Source organism: Gekko japonicus, unplaced genomic scaffold (assembly GCF_001447785.1).
Source record: "Gekko japonicus isolate JY-2015 unplaced genomic scaffold, Gekko_japonicus_V1.1 scaffold127, whole genome shotgun sequence".
NCBI lineage: Eukaryota > Metazoa > Chordata > Lepidosauria > Squamata > Gekkonidae > Gekko > Gekko japonicus.
The window spans coordinates 1,069,276-1,086,039 of record NW_015170891.1 but is presented as its reverse complement, the minus strand read 5'-3'; the positions used below and the strand labels follow the sequence as shown (position 1 = coordinate 1,086,039).

Below are 16,764 nucleotides of genomic sequence, written 5' to 3'. Positions count from 1 at the left end.
TAGGAGCTTCCTAAATGATGTCTGATTTAGGACTAGTGAGCTTTACTTGAACTTGCAATACGTTCAAGTTCATTATCATTACATCTCCAAGTTAGGACTTCTCTCCATTGTCTCCTGCCTCATGGACGAGGTAAAAGCTTAGTCCATCATGGCTTGCGCCCATCTGAAGAGCTGCCCCAAAAGGAAGAGACCCCTCTTCCTTATGTCCAGAGTTTTTATAACCTCTTCCTCTCCTCCCTCCCTTTTGGAATGGTCTTCCTGTCCCAAAAGAGGCATTTTTCTTCTGCCACATTACTCTTCCCAGTTTTAAGGCTCTAGATGTGACTTACTAACAGGGGATGAGGTAGTAAGCTATTACCATAATTAAGAGCTTGAGTGCTCCATGCTGGGAGCTTGATAGCCCCTATCTCCAACCCCTCCCTTCTCTCAACTATCATTCTGCAGCAGAGCTCCTGTCCATGAACAGAGAACAGTCATAATAACTGAAACATTGGGGCAGATACTTGGGTGGAGGGGGTTTCTCCACATGTCATTCTGAAAGTCAGTCTTGATGGCTGATTCACAGTTATGGGATCTTTCCACCACTAAAGCCTAAGGTGGGGGGGGGGACCCTTTAACTAAGGCTTGTACACTTCATTCTGCAAAAATCCCAGGAAGCAGAGAACACAGGAACTAGAAAAAGAAAAGAACCAACACTGAATCTGCAAATGGATACCCAGTGTAACTAATGCACAATACAGCATGCAGGCAATTTTATTTCAGCATTGCTGTATTCACTAGTGAACAGAGAGTCATGAAACTGTGTGCCTTTTATACTTGGGCATAACCTGGCTCTTCTGAGGAAATTTCCTGCAGCTATTGCAGCTATTGCAAGAGTTGGATATAAACCGCAGTCCTGAGCCTAGAATACAATAAGATCTGTTAAATCCCGCACTGCAGAGCTAAAAATAGTTACACGCTGCAGGACTCTCGCATATCCAGGAATAATTCCTGAGGGACTGACGCTGAACAAACTAGGTGGTGGTGGGGAAGCAGGGGAGACAGCAAAGAAGAGAAGGAGTGAGGAGGGGGGAAGGATCAAAACAAACTATTCTGCAACGCCTACTACCCTCCTCCCAGAAAGCTTATGACTAGCTTCTCATTGACAGAGGAGAGAGTTACTGCATACAGCTTTTTCAAAACGCAAAACATAACATTTAGTGTATAATTTTTTTAAAAAAAACCCTCATGCTGTAATGCCCAAGTACAAGAAAATAACAGCACAAACACGGATGGAGCAGGGAGGGATTCCATTTCCCCTGATTTCTGTTGCTGTTAGTAGAAATTACAAGGAGCCACAGCATTTTGCTTCACAATTGCAAATGGGATTTCCCCCCCCCCCCCTGGACAAATTTAAGCATAAACCTCAAAATGCAGCATTGCACGGTATACCTCCCCCCCCAATCCCTGTAAAATGTGCCTGCAAAAAGAATGACTTTTGTATGGGAATGCTCTCTGGAGAGTCAGGAATGACTGCAGCTCCCAACCAATCATGCCACTGTACAGTGGCAAATCCTTTGCAATGACCCGCACAATTAATGTCACAGCCCTTGGGGGTTTCTCAAGCTCTGATTTTAAAAAAATGTACTTCGTTTTTACCCTGCCTTGATCCCCAACTGGGACCCAAAACAGCTTAATTCATTCTCCTCTCCTTTTTTATCTTCATAACAACCATGTGAGGTAGGTTGGGCTAAGAGAAAGTGACCGGTCCATAGTCACACAGTAAGCTCATATGCAGAGTGGGAATTCAAACCTATATCTCCAGGTTCTAGTGCAACACTGTTACCGCTACACCACAATTGTGCTCAGCCAACCTTAAAACAAGCTATCCTAAGATAACGACAGAAAAGATTCAAATGTCACAAGGCCCCCAGAGCTCCACAGAAATATATGAAATCACATTTCACAGTTTCAACAAAGGGGCAGTTAGAAGCTGAAGATCACAATTCAAGCAAGCCTGTGGGGAACAGATCCAGCAACCTACGCATGCATCAGGGCTCCAATGCATATGGTGTTCCTCTAGAATACTGGGAAGGAGGGTCAGATTCAATAGGCCATGTTAAGAAACACGGCAATAATTGTGAATTATGTACTATATAGCTCATTTTAAACCCAACAGAAGCTCTGTTTCTAGATAAAGTGAAAATTTGAGACAGTGGAACTTGTTTGTGCTGTAGGGCTTCCTGACATGTTGATTCACATTAACAAATATAATGGGTGCTTAAATGGGTTTCCCAAAAAACATCAAGATTAAAACAGTCAGAGGGTTTTCAACTGTGTCAAGATACAGAGCAAAAGGTACCTCTTATTAGCCTACTAATTGGCTCCAGATCACCACTAAACTTTGATCACTGAATGGCTGGCATGCCGCAGCCGCACTCTTCGAGAAGGCCAGACCATTTTCAGCTCACGCCAAATCACAAGTTGTGCTTTTTGTGTGGCAAGAAATCTTCATAAGACAATCTTGCCTCATCACTTACAAGTGCTCATTGTTTCTGGCAAACACACCTGAATGTAGAGAAGTCTGGAATTTTTCAGAAGTCTTTACACTGATATTGTAAAACAGGATTGTCTCCTGAAATACTGCCAACTCATTTATTTGACTGTGGTCAAATATTGTCATATAGTCCATAAAACCAAGAATACTGGTGTATAGGTGAGCACTTAACTTTTTTCCCCTTGAGGTGGTGTTTGTCACTAAGTATTATTTTCAACTGCTGATGTTATTTTGCTTCATTTTTGCTTTAACTTCATTTTTAAAATCTGGACCAGGATAAAAGCCGAGCTGAAGTTTTAATAACTTATCACAAGTCTTTTCAGAAGTTGACTTCACTATTTCATAATACCGGATAATCTAGTTACAAAAACAGAAGTATCAAATCTGCTGTTTATTAGAGTACCCTTTTATTTGTTATAATAAAACTAAATTTTTTTAAAATATTTATTTTATTTATTTATTTATTTAGGGATTTATATCCCGCCCTACCCGTACGGCCCAGGGCGGCAAACAAGCGGCAACGCCGGAAATAAAACATAGGTTACATTAAAACCTCAATAAATACAAACTAAAATGGTGCTCTACAGTTCATTTTAAAAGTTCAAGATGGTAGATGTCCCTCACTGGCGGCCGATGGTATAAACGCAGGAGCGCCAGGGTGGTGTTCCTCTTCTGGGCGACGACTGCCCCCATCCAAAGCCAGGTAGATGGTAAATGAGCCACGATGGTGGTATAGTGGCAGTGGCGGCGGCGGCGGCGGCTCCTACTCGAAAGCCTGGCAGAAGAGCTCCGTCTTGCAGGCCCTGCGGAACTGCACAAGGTCCCGCAGGGCCCTGATCTCCGCCGGGAGCTCGTTCCACCAGGTAGGAGCCGCCACCGAAAAAGCCCTGGCCTTGGTTAGGGCAAGCTTGATGTCCCGGGGGCCTGTTAGACCATTTGACCATTAATGGGCAGTATTTGACTGGTTACTTGACCTTTTATTTAAAAAAAAAATCTGATCAAATCCCTAACTCTAGATAAAAACTATCTCTTCCTGTGTTGGGGTGATTTTACAAGGAAAAAAGACACCCATACAAAACTAGAACTCTTCATGCCGTTTCTAACGGAGGATATGCCTTCCGCAATTCTATATTAAGAGGAAGAGAAAAGGGGATTCATGCTTTCAGAAACACTACAATAAAAAGAAGCTTTCAACAAGCTAAAGCAAAAGTCAGTGTCTGGAACCAATTACCATTCCAACCAACTGCAATAGAAGCTGCCTCCGCAGTCAAGCAGGCGAAGAAAAATACTTCTACATTGATGAGGAATAAATTGAATGAGACATCCAGCAGAATGACAGAGGATGTACAAATGGAGGAAAGCAGCTGGGAAACCAGTCTTCCACCCACCATTTAAGCAACAAATGTCTCCAGAATGGGTTTTTCCAGGGAGACTTGGGGTTTGGAGATGCAAGAAACCCCTGGCCCACCCTCCAGTTCCAGTCAACTCCTTACCATGTACCCTACATAGGAAAATACAAAGCATATTTCTCTGCAATAATACTCATATCCCAAAGAAGTGTCTTGGGCTGACTTGTTCACTCACTCCTGTGTTTCACTACATGGTGCAGAGCACTGGATCCTATGCAGGCATTGTAAAAGTTACTGCCCAGGCCTACATGTCCTTTACTGATGCTGTAGAAGCAGCCATCATCAGCAGTACTGCATTAATGCACCAGAATGGTTACTATGCAGAGAGCTATGCAAACTGGTAGGGTGGTGATGGTCTATTTATTTAAAATACTTCTATCCCACCTTTCTCCTAACATGGACTCAAAAACACGTATTGGGTGGGGACATTATAAAGGCAAGCTAAGAACAAATGTATGTGTTTGCCTCAACATGTAAAAAAGGGTGGAGTCAACACTTGGTGGCAAATTAGTATATGTTTTGTGTGTAGAATGTCCCTTGTTCAAATCCCACAAACTTCATTTAAAGGTCTCAGGCAGCAGAACTGGGAAAGGCCCCATCTCTGCCAGCCAGTACTGGATACTGACCTATTGGATACTGACCTAGACTTGGTATAAGGTAGTTTCACAGGATCTGCTTGTTACTCTGTATCTGAAGGTTCAAAGTGGCAATAAAATTTAGATTCCAATAGTGACTTCACAAATGTAGGCAGCATGCTTGGCTGTAAAGTTCACACTCCAAAGCAGATCTGCTTCCTAAGAGGTGCTGAAGCACTGAGAAGTATGGGAAGTCCCCACTTCTTTTTAGGTGTCAGGGGATCACCATTCACATAAAAATGGCACAGGAAATGAGTATTAGAATAAAACTCTGTGCTTACAGAAAACATCCCCAGCAGTCCTCTTTATTCACCAGTGTCCCTGCAGGTTACAGTTCCCAAGGTGAGTTTCAAGTATTTACTGGAAGACTCCAGCAGGGATCTCCCAGAGCATTTCCAACCAAGAGTGTCACAGCAAACTCTGCATCATCTATCTTATACTCTTCAGGGCTGCTTTTATCAATAACCAACAGATGGTACAAAATGGAGCACTTGAAGAGCAAAACCGTTTTCTTTTGTCAGGGTTAAGATAACAGCAAGCACGCCCTTCTCATTTAGACTGCTACCATTCCAAAATGAAGGCCATAGTATTTTTGTGTATCTCAGGCAAGCAGACAGCTCAAAATCCAGAATTCTTCTCTTGAAACGGCTCTTCCATCCAGGTTGCTGTTTTTCTGTTTACTGCACAGAATAGTTAAAACGGACTACGCAGCCAAGAGCAGATCTCTCATCCGATTACAAAACCTGCTGTCTTAAGTAGACCTGAGAGACAGACCTTCAGGTAGGCCGAACATGGCAGCTAGTTTAACCCTGGGGACGAAGCAAAACTCCTTCATGAGGTCCAATCCAGCCCTTTTCCCAACACCCCAGCAAAAAAGGGAAAAATAAGCCAAGTGTTCAGTATCCTCCAAATGAGGCAGTAGACAACATCATAAATAAAATATCCTTCATAAGTATATCCGGCTTTACTTTGAAACCATTTGCACCCATGACAGTTCTGGGAAGGGCATTCAGATGTTTACATTGCAAATGCTTTAGAGCATCATCTTGTTTGTTTGCTGCCGTTCTCCACCTCTTTTCCATAGCACTCTCAAGGCAATCTACAGCCAAAGATTATAAACACCACCCAACTAAAAATACACAATACTGCTTTTAAAAATCCAAAAATATGCAATGGAACAAAAACAATAAACGAGTGGCAATAAAGTGATTATTAAATGCCAGAACAGATTAAAAGACACCAATCAAATCAACAAAATTGAAAAGGTTTCCAGGAACAACAACAAAAAAGAGGGGGGCTTTTCCAGTTTGGATGGGGCCATTTATTATTTTTAGCTCTCACACCGACATAATGCTCTCCACTCAGCAACAACTTGACATTGAAGAAGTTACTTCTCAACCTTTCTGACCAACCCCGTACTGACCCATGCATGGCACAATTATTTTTCTACAGTGGCTAGGAAGCAATTCCTGCTCTAACTTCCACTGTGCATATTAATTTTTCCCTCCCCCAATCTGGCAGGGAGGGCACGAAACCAAGACATTACTTTGCAACAGATGGAAGCCTTCGGAAACAGAAGAACAAGTCTTCAGCTCCGTTTCCGAAAAGGATTGGTAGCTTTGTTTTTGGAGTGACTTCAAAAAAAGTCAGGATAAGAGGATTCTTTTGCATCTAGCATGCAGCTGAGCAAAGAAGAGATTCAAACCCTGATACACATTAAAAAATTCAAAATCTCCCTGAACTAGGAATGACAGTGTCCTGAAAGACCAGGAGATTTAGATACAAATATCAGGAGAGCTGGAATCTGAACACCCTACACTGGACATTTCAGGTCCCACATGCTGGTGAACCACATGGGGACAAACCTTGATTTAAGTCAGTGAAGCTTTAGGGAAACTTTTCACTGGCCCAATCTAATTGACAACAAGGTCTCTCTGTTAAAAGTACACTGCTGGCCAGAGTAAGTCTCCCTCCTCTGACTCTTGCTGCTGCTCCCAGTACCTATTCCCATTTATTCTACACACACACCCCTGACAAATTCTGTGTCCATAAGGATACAGCTCAATTTTTAATACTTTCATATATACAAGGTGTACATTATCTTCTCAAGGTTTTGGTCTTAACATTTTAATCTCTTTGAACTTCAAATTTACCCGAGACTTCAAGTGGATTACAGATATTAAAAGACCCACAAAGAGTTAAAAATCAAGCTAAACAAAACATACACTGGCAACTGTTTTAAAATTCCATTTTCTACTCCACCATCAACATTTCTGCTTTCTCACTGGGGTACCCTTCTAAAAACAATGAACATGGTGCTTGCTCTCTCTGCCCCCCACACCATTTTCCCTGATATTATCACCCTCTCTATATGCAGAAGCACATAGGTGTGCTTCCATTCAGCAGCACTCAACTGCTGCACAAGACTGACAGGGACCATCCTCAATTACTTCTTCACACTGCTGCAGTTAAAGCCTGGTGCAGCGCAGGGGCATAAGAGGTTTGATCAACCCTGCAGGAGTTTCTGCAGAGCTAAGCTGCAAGGGGGGGGGAGGGAAGGAGAGTGCTAGCTTTCCAAAAACCCACTCACTGGTTTTTTAAAGACTATTGAAGGAAAGGCTTAGAAACAGGAACAAAAGCTTCCCTGCAGAAGATGATGGTGACTTTCCTGTCAAAAAGAGAGCACTGAACATTTTGGTGGGGGACTTTTACAGATACCCCAGCAGATCTAACATCATGCAAGTCCCACATATTAAAATATGTTTCAGTTGCTGTACTCCACCAATCTTCTGTTAATTTAATTTAGAGAAGTGCTTCTTAAAGACCTGGGAGAAGAGCCCCGTAATGCTCAATGAACTCACCATGCCCCTGTCATACAGCTATCCATTTCTAAAGCAGCAGCAATAGGATCTGAAGGCCTAAGACCAATTTCAATGGATCTGCAGATCAGCTCCAGGAGAAGGGGAAGGGGGAGAGAAAGATGCCGTAAGCAGCTGACACCGGAGAGCATGAGAACGCAGTGTATATCTGCTTTGCCTTCTCACAGAAGAGGATATGTGTGATCAAGTTTCTGGTGCAAAAGCATGGGGGTGTATTAGAGGGGAAAGCCAAGAATGCTCTGCTAGCAAAGTATTATAGAGCCTAAGCAAAGTGCCTATAACTTCCTGATCAGTGCTACCAAAACAAAGTACAGAGCAGAAAGACATTCCAAGGGACCAAGCACCTGCACCTTTCCCAGCCATGCCCTCTGTCTGCTCACAATACAAAGCACAACAGAATTACCAGTGGTATAGAGTCAGAAAAGAATTGGGGAGACACAGGATCAAACTCTCAAATAACCAGGAAGCTCAGAGTGACCTTGGGCTTAGCACTCTCTCTCAATCCAAATTCACTCACGTGGATGTCATGAGAATAAAATGAGGCAGGGAAGAACTATGTATGCCATCCTGACCTAGTTGCAAGAAGGGCAGGATAAAGATATTAACAGATAATCAAGCGAGCAATTCTAAACAGACCTGCTCAGAATCCTACTCAAATCTATTCAGTGGGGCTTAATCCCAGAAAAGTCTTTTTAGGATGACACTGCAAGTGTAAATCAGCCTACAGTGCCTATCCACCTTGATGCAGCCTGGCCTAGAAACCTTTATATCCTATCCCTTCTTCATAATCCTCAGATTTCATCACCTACTTACACAAGCGCACATAAGACAAACTAGGATATTTTTATAACCATATAGTCATACTAAAACACCACAACAATCAGCAAATATTAAATAACCTACTCAAACAAAGCAGTTGCAAAAAATTATTCCAGAACATCAAAACATGCTCTCATTGCAATGTGATACAGAGCAATTCTGAAAGTATTTATTAGCCTCAGGTGATATTTAAAACAACAATCTAGGCACTCTCCACTAATAATGAAAAGACTGGCAGGACTGATGCAGAGGAATGGCCCACCTTGCAGCAGCTATCCAAAGGTTTGTAATCATGTGGCTTGGGAGATGCTAATTATCATCATCATTGTAATTAATCCTAATTGGCAATAAGAATGCAGAATAGACAACTCAATAACCCTCACGTTCAACATGAACACCATAAAATAAACACTCCAGTTCTACACACCACCACCACACACTATCCCTGCCTTTGAAACACAACAGCTAGAGGCAGGAAAGGTAGAACTATGCAAAGGAAGAGCAGCTGTGGGCCATACCCCTATCAGAGTACCCTGGCTCTATGGGCAGGGATACTTGTGCCAGAGCAACCTCAGTAGAGCAAGAAAAACAAAAATTATGTCATGGTGAGTCTTTTATGACCGAGCCCTGAACTTTGCAGTGTGTTACAACACACATAACTGGTTACTGGACATTGACCCTTATCCCCAGATGAGAAGCCTTCCTCTTGAGCAAAGCTCTCAAGCAAGCAAGAAGTCAGCAGGCACAAAGGATATTGTCCAAACCAGTTTCTTTTCCTTTTTTACTTCCCCGAAAAGGATGATGGGCTGGTTTCAAGAAAACGATTTAGTCAGTCATCCATTAGCAAAAGACACCCGGTCTTACTATTAATAATAGCTCCAAATGGAGAAGCAAAGCACAGGAGCATTGACAACTACTACTATTACACCACCATGAGGATGAGCAATGCATCCCTGCTCTGGTGCTAAGGGATCAGGTTGTTCTATTTATAGAAGCTCCCTTAACACATCAGCTCCTAGGAATATACCCCTTGACAAGTCTATGGAGCAATATAAAATGAAGCTCATGTGAAAATAAAAGGTGAACCCTTTGGGGCCAATATGCATGCTTAGGCTTGCCCACTGGAATCAAGGACCAAGTAGAGAACACTGCAGCTGCTTCTGCTCACACTCCACCCTTATTGTTCCCATACTGTAAAAACCTAGGTTAAAATTATATGAATGGATGGTGTAGTTTTATACTGAATTAGACCATGGGTCCATCCAACTCAGTACTGTATCCACTCTGATTAGCAGTGGCTCTCCAGGTTCTTAGGCAGGTTAAGACCTTTTCCAACACCTTCTGTTTGGGGGAGAAGGCTGTAGCTCAGTGGTAAAACATCTGCTTGGCATGCAGAAGGTCCCAGGTTCATTCCTCAGCATCTGCAGTTAAAAGGTCAAGTAGCAAGTGATGTGAAAGACCTCTGCCTAAGATACTGGAGAGCTGCTTCCAGTCTGAGTAGACAATACTGACCTTGATGGGCAAAGGGCCTGATTCAGTATAAGGCATCTTCATGTGTCATAGATGAAGCTGAGCATACTTCAGAGGACGGCGAAAGACTGGAAGGCCTGGCGTGACCTGGTCCATGGGGTCGTGAAGAGTCGGACTCGACTGTGCGACTGAACAACGACAACATCTTCATGTGAAATAACCACCCTGGAAGCAACAGAATTTTACAAGGTACTATTTGCATTTGCTCTACCATCAAGTCATCATAACCCATTGCAACAAGCTCCTTGGACATAGGTAATCTATCTCTTGTGCTATGCTCTTCAGTACAGAGGACACCATAAACTATGGCAGAGTTGACCTAAACAAACTGTCACAGTTACTGGTTTTGATTTAAAAGCTAACGGATAATGCTTTTGCAGGCCAGAACCAGGGATGGCTTTGTCTCTCCACTAAACAGGCCAAAGACCCAGAAGAGAATAGCCTTGAAGAGGAGTAAAGAACAAAGTAACAGACTAATATGGCCCCTAGTGGGTAAGAAATAATATAATACTGAAAAATAAAATATGTGGCCAAGGCCAGGTGTGAGAAGTGTCTGAGAATGGCAAAAATCCCCAACTAAATAAATAAAAGATACTGTTCAAAGATGAAGCATATCGGTTGGAACCCAACAGATGGATCATATGCATAAGCAACTTGTAATCACTATTTTTTAATATTTTTGTTATAAATAAAAGTACTGAGAATGAACTTACACAGCTATATTTTAATAAGATTTTGGAATATAGATAATTGAGTATGGTGTTTAAAATTATAATTCATTAGCCAAGAATGACAGCATAATCAGGTGAGATAGCTAGCTATTGTTAGAAGATGATTTTTAAAACCTATAGCTATGGGAAACCGAACAGATCCAGAGCATCATCTTTAAAGATGCTTATTACTTGTCACATGCTTATTTTGGGTAAGAAATAATTAACAGACTCAAGTAATTGCTTTCCCTTAATTACCTTTGTGAAATAAATGGATGGTATTATAATATTCCTTTAAATTAGTTAAATGTTAAAGATCTAAATAATTATGTTTTAATAAACAATAAAACGGAAGCCAGGATTCTCTAGTAATATTTTTACTTGGGTACGGTACCCAAACCAACCAAAAACATTGCTGAGAGGTGTACCTCTTGTCATGAGATTAATGATCTGATAAAGGAAAGCTAACTAGACACCAAGGGCTTCTGAAATGCATGCCTGTATCTGAATCAGACACAACCCCACAAAATAATAGTTACAATCTCCAAACAATTTCTCTGCCAACTGCCAACATCAGGATGTTTCTGTACAGAGTGCAGGTGTGTAGGTTTCTAGCACAAACAAACCAAAGCAGGTGCTCTCAGAGGAGCTGCATCTTGTGGTTTAACTACAGCATGGAGCAGCCCACAAGTGCAGATCTAAGAATTACCCCATCTACCATTAACACATCCCAAGGCCTAAAGAAACCACTCAAGTACAGAGTGAGCAACAGAATGGCCGGAGTCATCATCCCTAATAAACTTGCAGAAGCCATTGCCATAATTAATGGTCCACAGTCATTCTATCTGGCGGGGGAGGGGGGATTTAAAAGCCACAAGCAAGACTTCACAAAAAAGAACACTCTTTGCAGATCACAATAAATAGCGAAGAAACCAGCCGTAACATGGTCATTTGGTCAATCCAGCCTCCACAGACCAACTATAAATTCAGGGCTCATTTCCATGGATTACTCCTGGAGTAATTTTATTACTGCTATATGAGCAGGTTTAATAGGGCCACACAGCATTTCATGAGTCCAAACCATTTGGGGGCTGGAGACAAGCACTGCAGGCTGGGAAAACACAGGCATGTCCAAGACTACCTAGCAAGTTAGGCCCAAACTACATGTTATAATTTGTGTACTGATAGGCTACAATTGCCCCAGTGGGGCGACAGCACCCTTTGGAGTCCTTTGGGGTTAGGAAAAGAGTGCGGGGAGGAAGTGTAAATGTCCTTCTCCCCTGCACCATTGTCCGGATCCAAGTCAGGGGCCTGGGCTCCTGAAGTCTAACTGCTGACATTAAAGTTAGGTTGGGGAAACTACAACCCTACATGTTATAAATCATAATGGCAGTCTGGGCTTTAGTAGCAAAGGCCAGGGACCATCCTTGCTCTGAAGTTGCCCTTGTACATAAGCATTAGGATATATGATAGCTGTCTATCATCTGATACATAGGTATGTTGGAGCGGAGAATCCCCCAGCAACAACATAAGCAAACTGAATCAGCAAGCAACCTATGTTAACAGAAAACATCCTGGAATTCCCTGCTCACGTAGGTAAGATTTGCTGCTTTTTAACAGAAGCATGCAAGAAGAGTCATACTGGAACAAATCAAATGTTCACGTAGCCCAGCATCCTGTTTTCCATAGTAACCAAATAGATTCTTCAACAGCTGCACAGAGGCCCCGGTTGTAGGTTCCCCCAGTATCTTTATTGGGTATACAAGAGTTTAGCATTGGCTCTTTCCTTCATAACCTGCTTGTGAGCTTCCCAGAGACCTCTAGCTAGCCATTGTTGGCAACAAAACACTGGACTAGTTAGGTCTGATCTTGCACACTGTTACCTTCCTACCAAAGCGGTACCTATTTATCTACTTGCAATTTCTTGCTTTCAAACTGCTAGGTTGGCAGGAGCTGGAACCAGAGACTGGAGCTCACTCCGGCGTGCGGCACTTGGGTCTTGAACTGCTGAACTACCGACCTTCTAGCCTGCAGTTCAGTGTCTTAACCACTTGAGCCTGGCTCTTTGGCTTGGAAACAAAGATGAGCACCGCAACCTTAGAGCCGGATTCAGCTGGCTTTCGAGCAAGGGAAACCTTTACCTTTACCTAATTGTCTTGAAAAGCATCTCTCTTCCATGTACATATGCATCAGAGACTACTGGTCAAGGGAGCTAAGAATGGGATCTCAATATTCAAAGGAAGAATACCTATTAACTCCAGATGACATGCATAAGACAATAAGGAAAAAATCATCACCTTTATGCCCTGGCTACTTGTGAGGTATCTGGCTGACAGCGAGAGAACCCTGGGCTAGATGGACCTTTGGCCCACTCCAGCAAGGACATTCTTTTGTTCTTAACAAATACTGATTTTGCAACCCCAGATAGCTGAGGTTGTGGAAGCCAGCCCAATAATTCCCTTTAAAGAACTTACAAATCAAAACACACAAGTAACCAAGCCTTACAAAGAGAAGATCTTAAAAGCTAGGGGTGGCACATGTTTCTGTCCACCACCACCACCCTTCAAAAATACACAATTTAACAAACATTTTTCTCCACAAAAAAAAGACAATGGGGAGAGAGCCACTGTAATGAGCAGCACTGAGCCTTCCTGACATATAAACCTCAAGTTGGATGAATTAGTGCCTAGTAAAACAGCATATAATTTACATTTTGTTATGTCAATCACTGGCAGCATCTCAGGCTCTTTATGACTAAGCTAGCCAAACCACAACATACACAAACTGCTTTAAATCATTTTCCCCACAGAGAGAGAACAGCTAACAATCAACAAACTAGGCAGGGAGAGGGGAAGGAATCTCCCAACAACAAAGCCCCTGGATTGTCTTGGGGAATTTCAAGCAGTGACTCCAGGAAGGAACTTATTCCACTCCAAAAGAGGAAAGGGTAGCACCATATGCAAGCAAGCAAGCTCTTCCAAAAAGTTGCTAAATAACCAAAGAAAGAAAAAGCCACAAAGCCATAAATCAACACACTGGGAAGCCTAAGCCACAGGTTGCAACAATCCTGATGTTTATTAACGTAAGAAATCAATCAAATGAATGGGCCGATGAAGCAGCCTGATGGTTTTGGCAAATCCCAACACTACCAATTGGAAACACAGCTGGGACCAGCATGGGACTTCTTAAATTATGTTGAGAGGCCAAGATGGCACCACCAAGTGGCATATACTTCACAGCAGGATTTGGTTTGAGGCTCTGGGCCAGCAGATGTGAAGAGTGGGACATCTGTGTTCACCCTTTCAGTTCACTATTGGTTTTGCTACTGATCTCAATGCTGCAGGGTTTACATGGAAATTAGTGCAGCTTTAACTCCCTACTTGAAGATATAATCATAATTTGCCATCGTATTCTTTTTACACTGCAGCTAGTTTAGGGAGAACAGCCACTTGAGATCTTTGGAACAACAAGGAATTAGCTAACGTTATTTTGAAAGGCAGCATCCTTCTGAGCACAGGAGCAAAACAGGAACAGCACCAAGGCATAGAGCATAACCCTGCTGAAAGTCATATGAAGCTGCCTTATACAAAGTCATCTCATTGGCCAACCTGGCACAGAACTGTCCATTCTCTTTGGCAGTGGTTATCCAAGGTCCATTCAGCAGTTATCTTTCATTCCTTAAGTACAGATGCCTCGAGTGAACGAGGGACCTCTTGCATGAAAAGCATGTGTTCAGCTATGACTAGTCCTGTTAAATGTTAAAAAGCATAGCTACAGATGTTTGCTCATGAATGTATGAAGCTACTTCATACCAAGTCAGACCATGGATCCATCTAGCTCATGGATCCATCCAGCTCAGTACACTTTCTCCTAACTCACAGCAGTCCTCTTGAGTCTGAGGAAGTGAGCTCCTGGAAAAGCCACAGGTTAAACCTGTACCTTCTGCATGCAAAGCAAGCACTATATTACTGAGTTGTGATAGAAAGGAACTTAGAAAAAGGGAGGTGGGTGATCTAATGGGAAAAGTCTGCTTTGAAAACTATAAACGGAAATCGGCAGGAAAGATGTCAACTGGTTCTGAAACAGTCTTACTGAAATAGGATTTTATGTTCGAGTGCTTTAATTAATTTCGCTAGCTCAGTTGAACAACAGGAGAACTGACACGTAATTAGTTTGAACTAAAAAAAATAAAATAAAGCCACACAGATAGTACAGCAAGTAGTAACAAGGAATAGTTTAGATTCAAAAGGCTCCAGATCCACCATCTCAGTAGGACTGAAACAGTCCTCTACAGTATGCTAGTATTGATTATCTGCCCATTGCCAGGATGGTGGTAGTGGAGAAGAAATAGGCCCAAAGAGGAGTAGCTAGCCTAAGGTCACCTGGCAATATTTTGTGGCTGACAAGACATTTGAACAAGCAACTTCCTTGTCTTCTTAGCTACTGTGCCATAGCAAAAAAAAAAGGCTCAAAGGCTCACAGCTTTCTGCAGTGAGTGGGAGGGTCCCCTAAACAATTAGAAGCTGTTCTGAGAAAGAGGGAGAGCTAGCAGGCAGGTGTTGCCCTTTCAGTCTTCTTTGAGCCCCAAACCCTTGCAAAGGCAGCTTGAGACGTGGATAGGCTGGGGGGAGAAGAGAGAAGAATGTCTACAGGGAAAGTTAAGCCGTAAACTCTACTAAGTATCTTACCAGATGCCCTACAAAGCTAAGAAGTATCTCAAGTAACTCCTGGCCAGTGCCGTGGCTGGCGGCTTGGCAGAGCCCTTTCTTTGCCCCTTCTCTCGCTTTCTTCCTTTCACACACCTCCACGTAGCCAAGTCTCCAAGCACAGTTAGTTCCAGAGCAATGTGGAAAATGTGTGGGTGCTTTTTAAAGCATTATTTCTATAAAAAGAGTAAGTTTTCAAACCTTGTATATGAATGCACACACTCACCAAAAATACACCCACCTGAACAAGATTTTCTGAAACTCAAGTTATTCATCAATGAGACCCACAAGTTAGGAAGGAAGGAAGGAAGCAGCTCCAAGCAAAGGGAACGTTTAAAGAGACATACAAGAAGTCTGGAATAAGCAAAAACTAGCCATGTTAACTGCAGCATTCACAACCGATCTATCCTCCACAGCAGAGGCACCATTTCCATTAAAAGACTCAGCGTTCTCTGATCATACAGCGGCTCATACCAACCCATGCTAGTATTTTAAGCAAGTGTAAACCCACACCCACCTCTTTTCCTGTCAGCATTTCAGGCATTTAATGCTCTTATCTAAGCATCCAAGGGTCTCTGTGGTCTTTATTTAGACAGCTTTAATAGCACAGAATCTATCCCATCACTTTCCCATTTCACCAGCAGGGAGAGGCACAGAGACACACTGGTCCAAACAGGATGTAAAGTGGTCCAGATGGCTTTCTAAAGAAGGGGGTAGAAACCCAGTGGCATACCAAGGGCGGGGCAGGGGTGCAGTCCACCCTGGGCACAGCTTGAGGAAGGCTTTTGAAGCCAGTGTCATGCTGTGTCTAGCCGAATGCCTTTTATTTTTAAAATGCAGTTCTAGCTGCAGGCACTAGGAGTACACGGAACTCTGAGTATAGCAAAAAGCGCTCTAGGATCGGCTAGACTTCCCTTTCTCCAAGACTGAAGCAAACTTGCTTAATGGATGGTACAGCCAAGCCAGCATACTGATAGCTGCTACAGTAATTGCCAGTCTGCGGGTCATTTTCTCCACTAGTCTAGCCTTTCTCTCTTACTTTCTTTGCACCCACAGCTCAGCCAGATCTTGCAAAGCAGTACTCAGGGTGTTGGAGCAAAATAAAACAACCTTTCCCTCTCTTAATTTTTCTCCCTCTTTTCCACACGTTTCTCATTCATTTCTGTCTCCCTTCACCTAATTTTTTCCCTTTTATTTTCACTTCTTGATCTCAAGACCTTCTCATCCCTATCCTGCTTGGTGACCAAATGTATTTAAGAGTAGTATAATAACAAACCTTTGTTAATATTATGAACAGAAGGCACTGAGTTTGCTGGGCACTGTACATTGCGCTGGTTCTGCTGGGCCTCCAAGCCCCCTCCTTTGCTTGGACTGTGATTCTGTGCTTGACATCAGCTGGCTTTGCCACAATGGCACTGGGTTCTGCTGAACACTCTGTGATTGCACTGGTACTGCTGGAAACTCTGTACATTGCACTAGTTGTGCTGGGCTCGCAAAAATGGCCCCCGCCTTCAGTATCTACTATAGGGATTCTCTGGTT

General features: G+C 42.8%; 1 protein-coding gene across 7 annotated transcripts in view; it reads right to left on the bottom strand.

Moving 5' to 3' along the window:
* The window catches only part of STRBP (spermatid perinuclear RNA binding protein), a 95,977-nt gene that overhangs the window by 67,978 nt on the left and 11,235 nt on the right, over window positions 1-16,764 (bottom strand). For 6 of the 7 annotated variants that reach the window (XM_015418442.1, XM_015418447.1, XM_015418444.1 and 3 more), the window contains exon 1: window positions 7,442-7,499. The exons of the other annotated variant lie outside the window; for it this stretch is intronic. The gene's annotated coding sequence lies outside the window, so the exon portion shown is untranslated. Of the gene's footprint in view, window positions 1-7,441; window positions 7,500-16,764 lie in introns of those variants that run through there. 7 annotated transcript variants of the gene reach the window in all.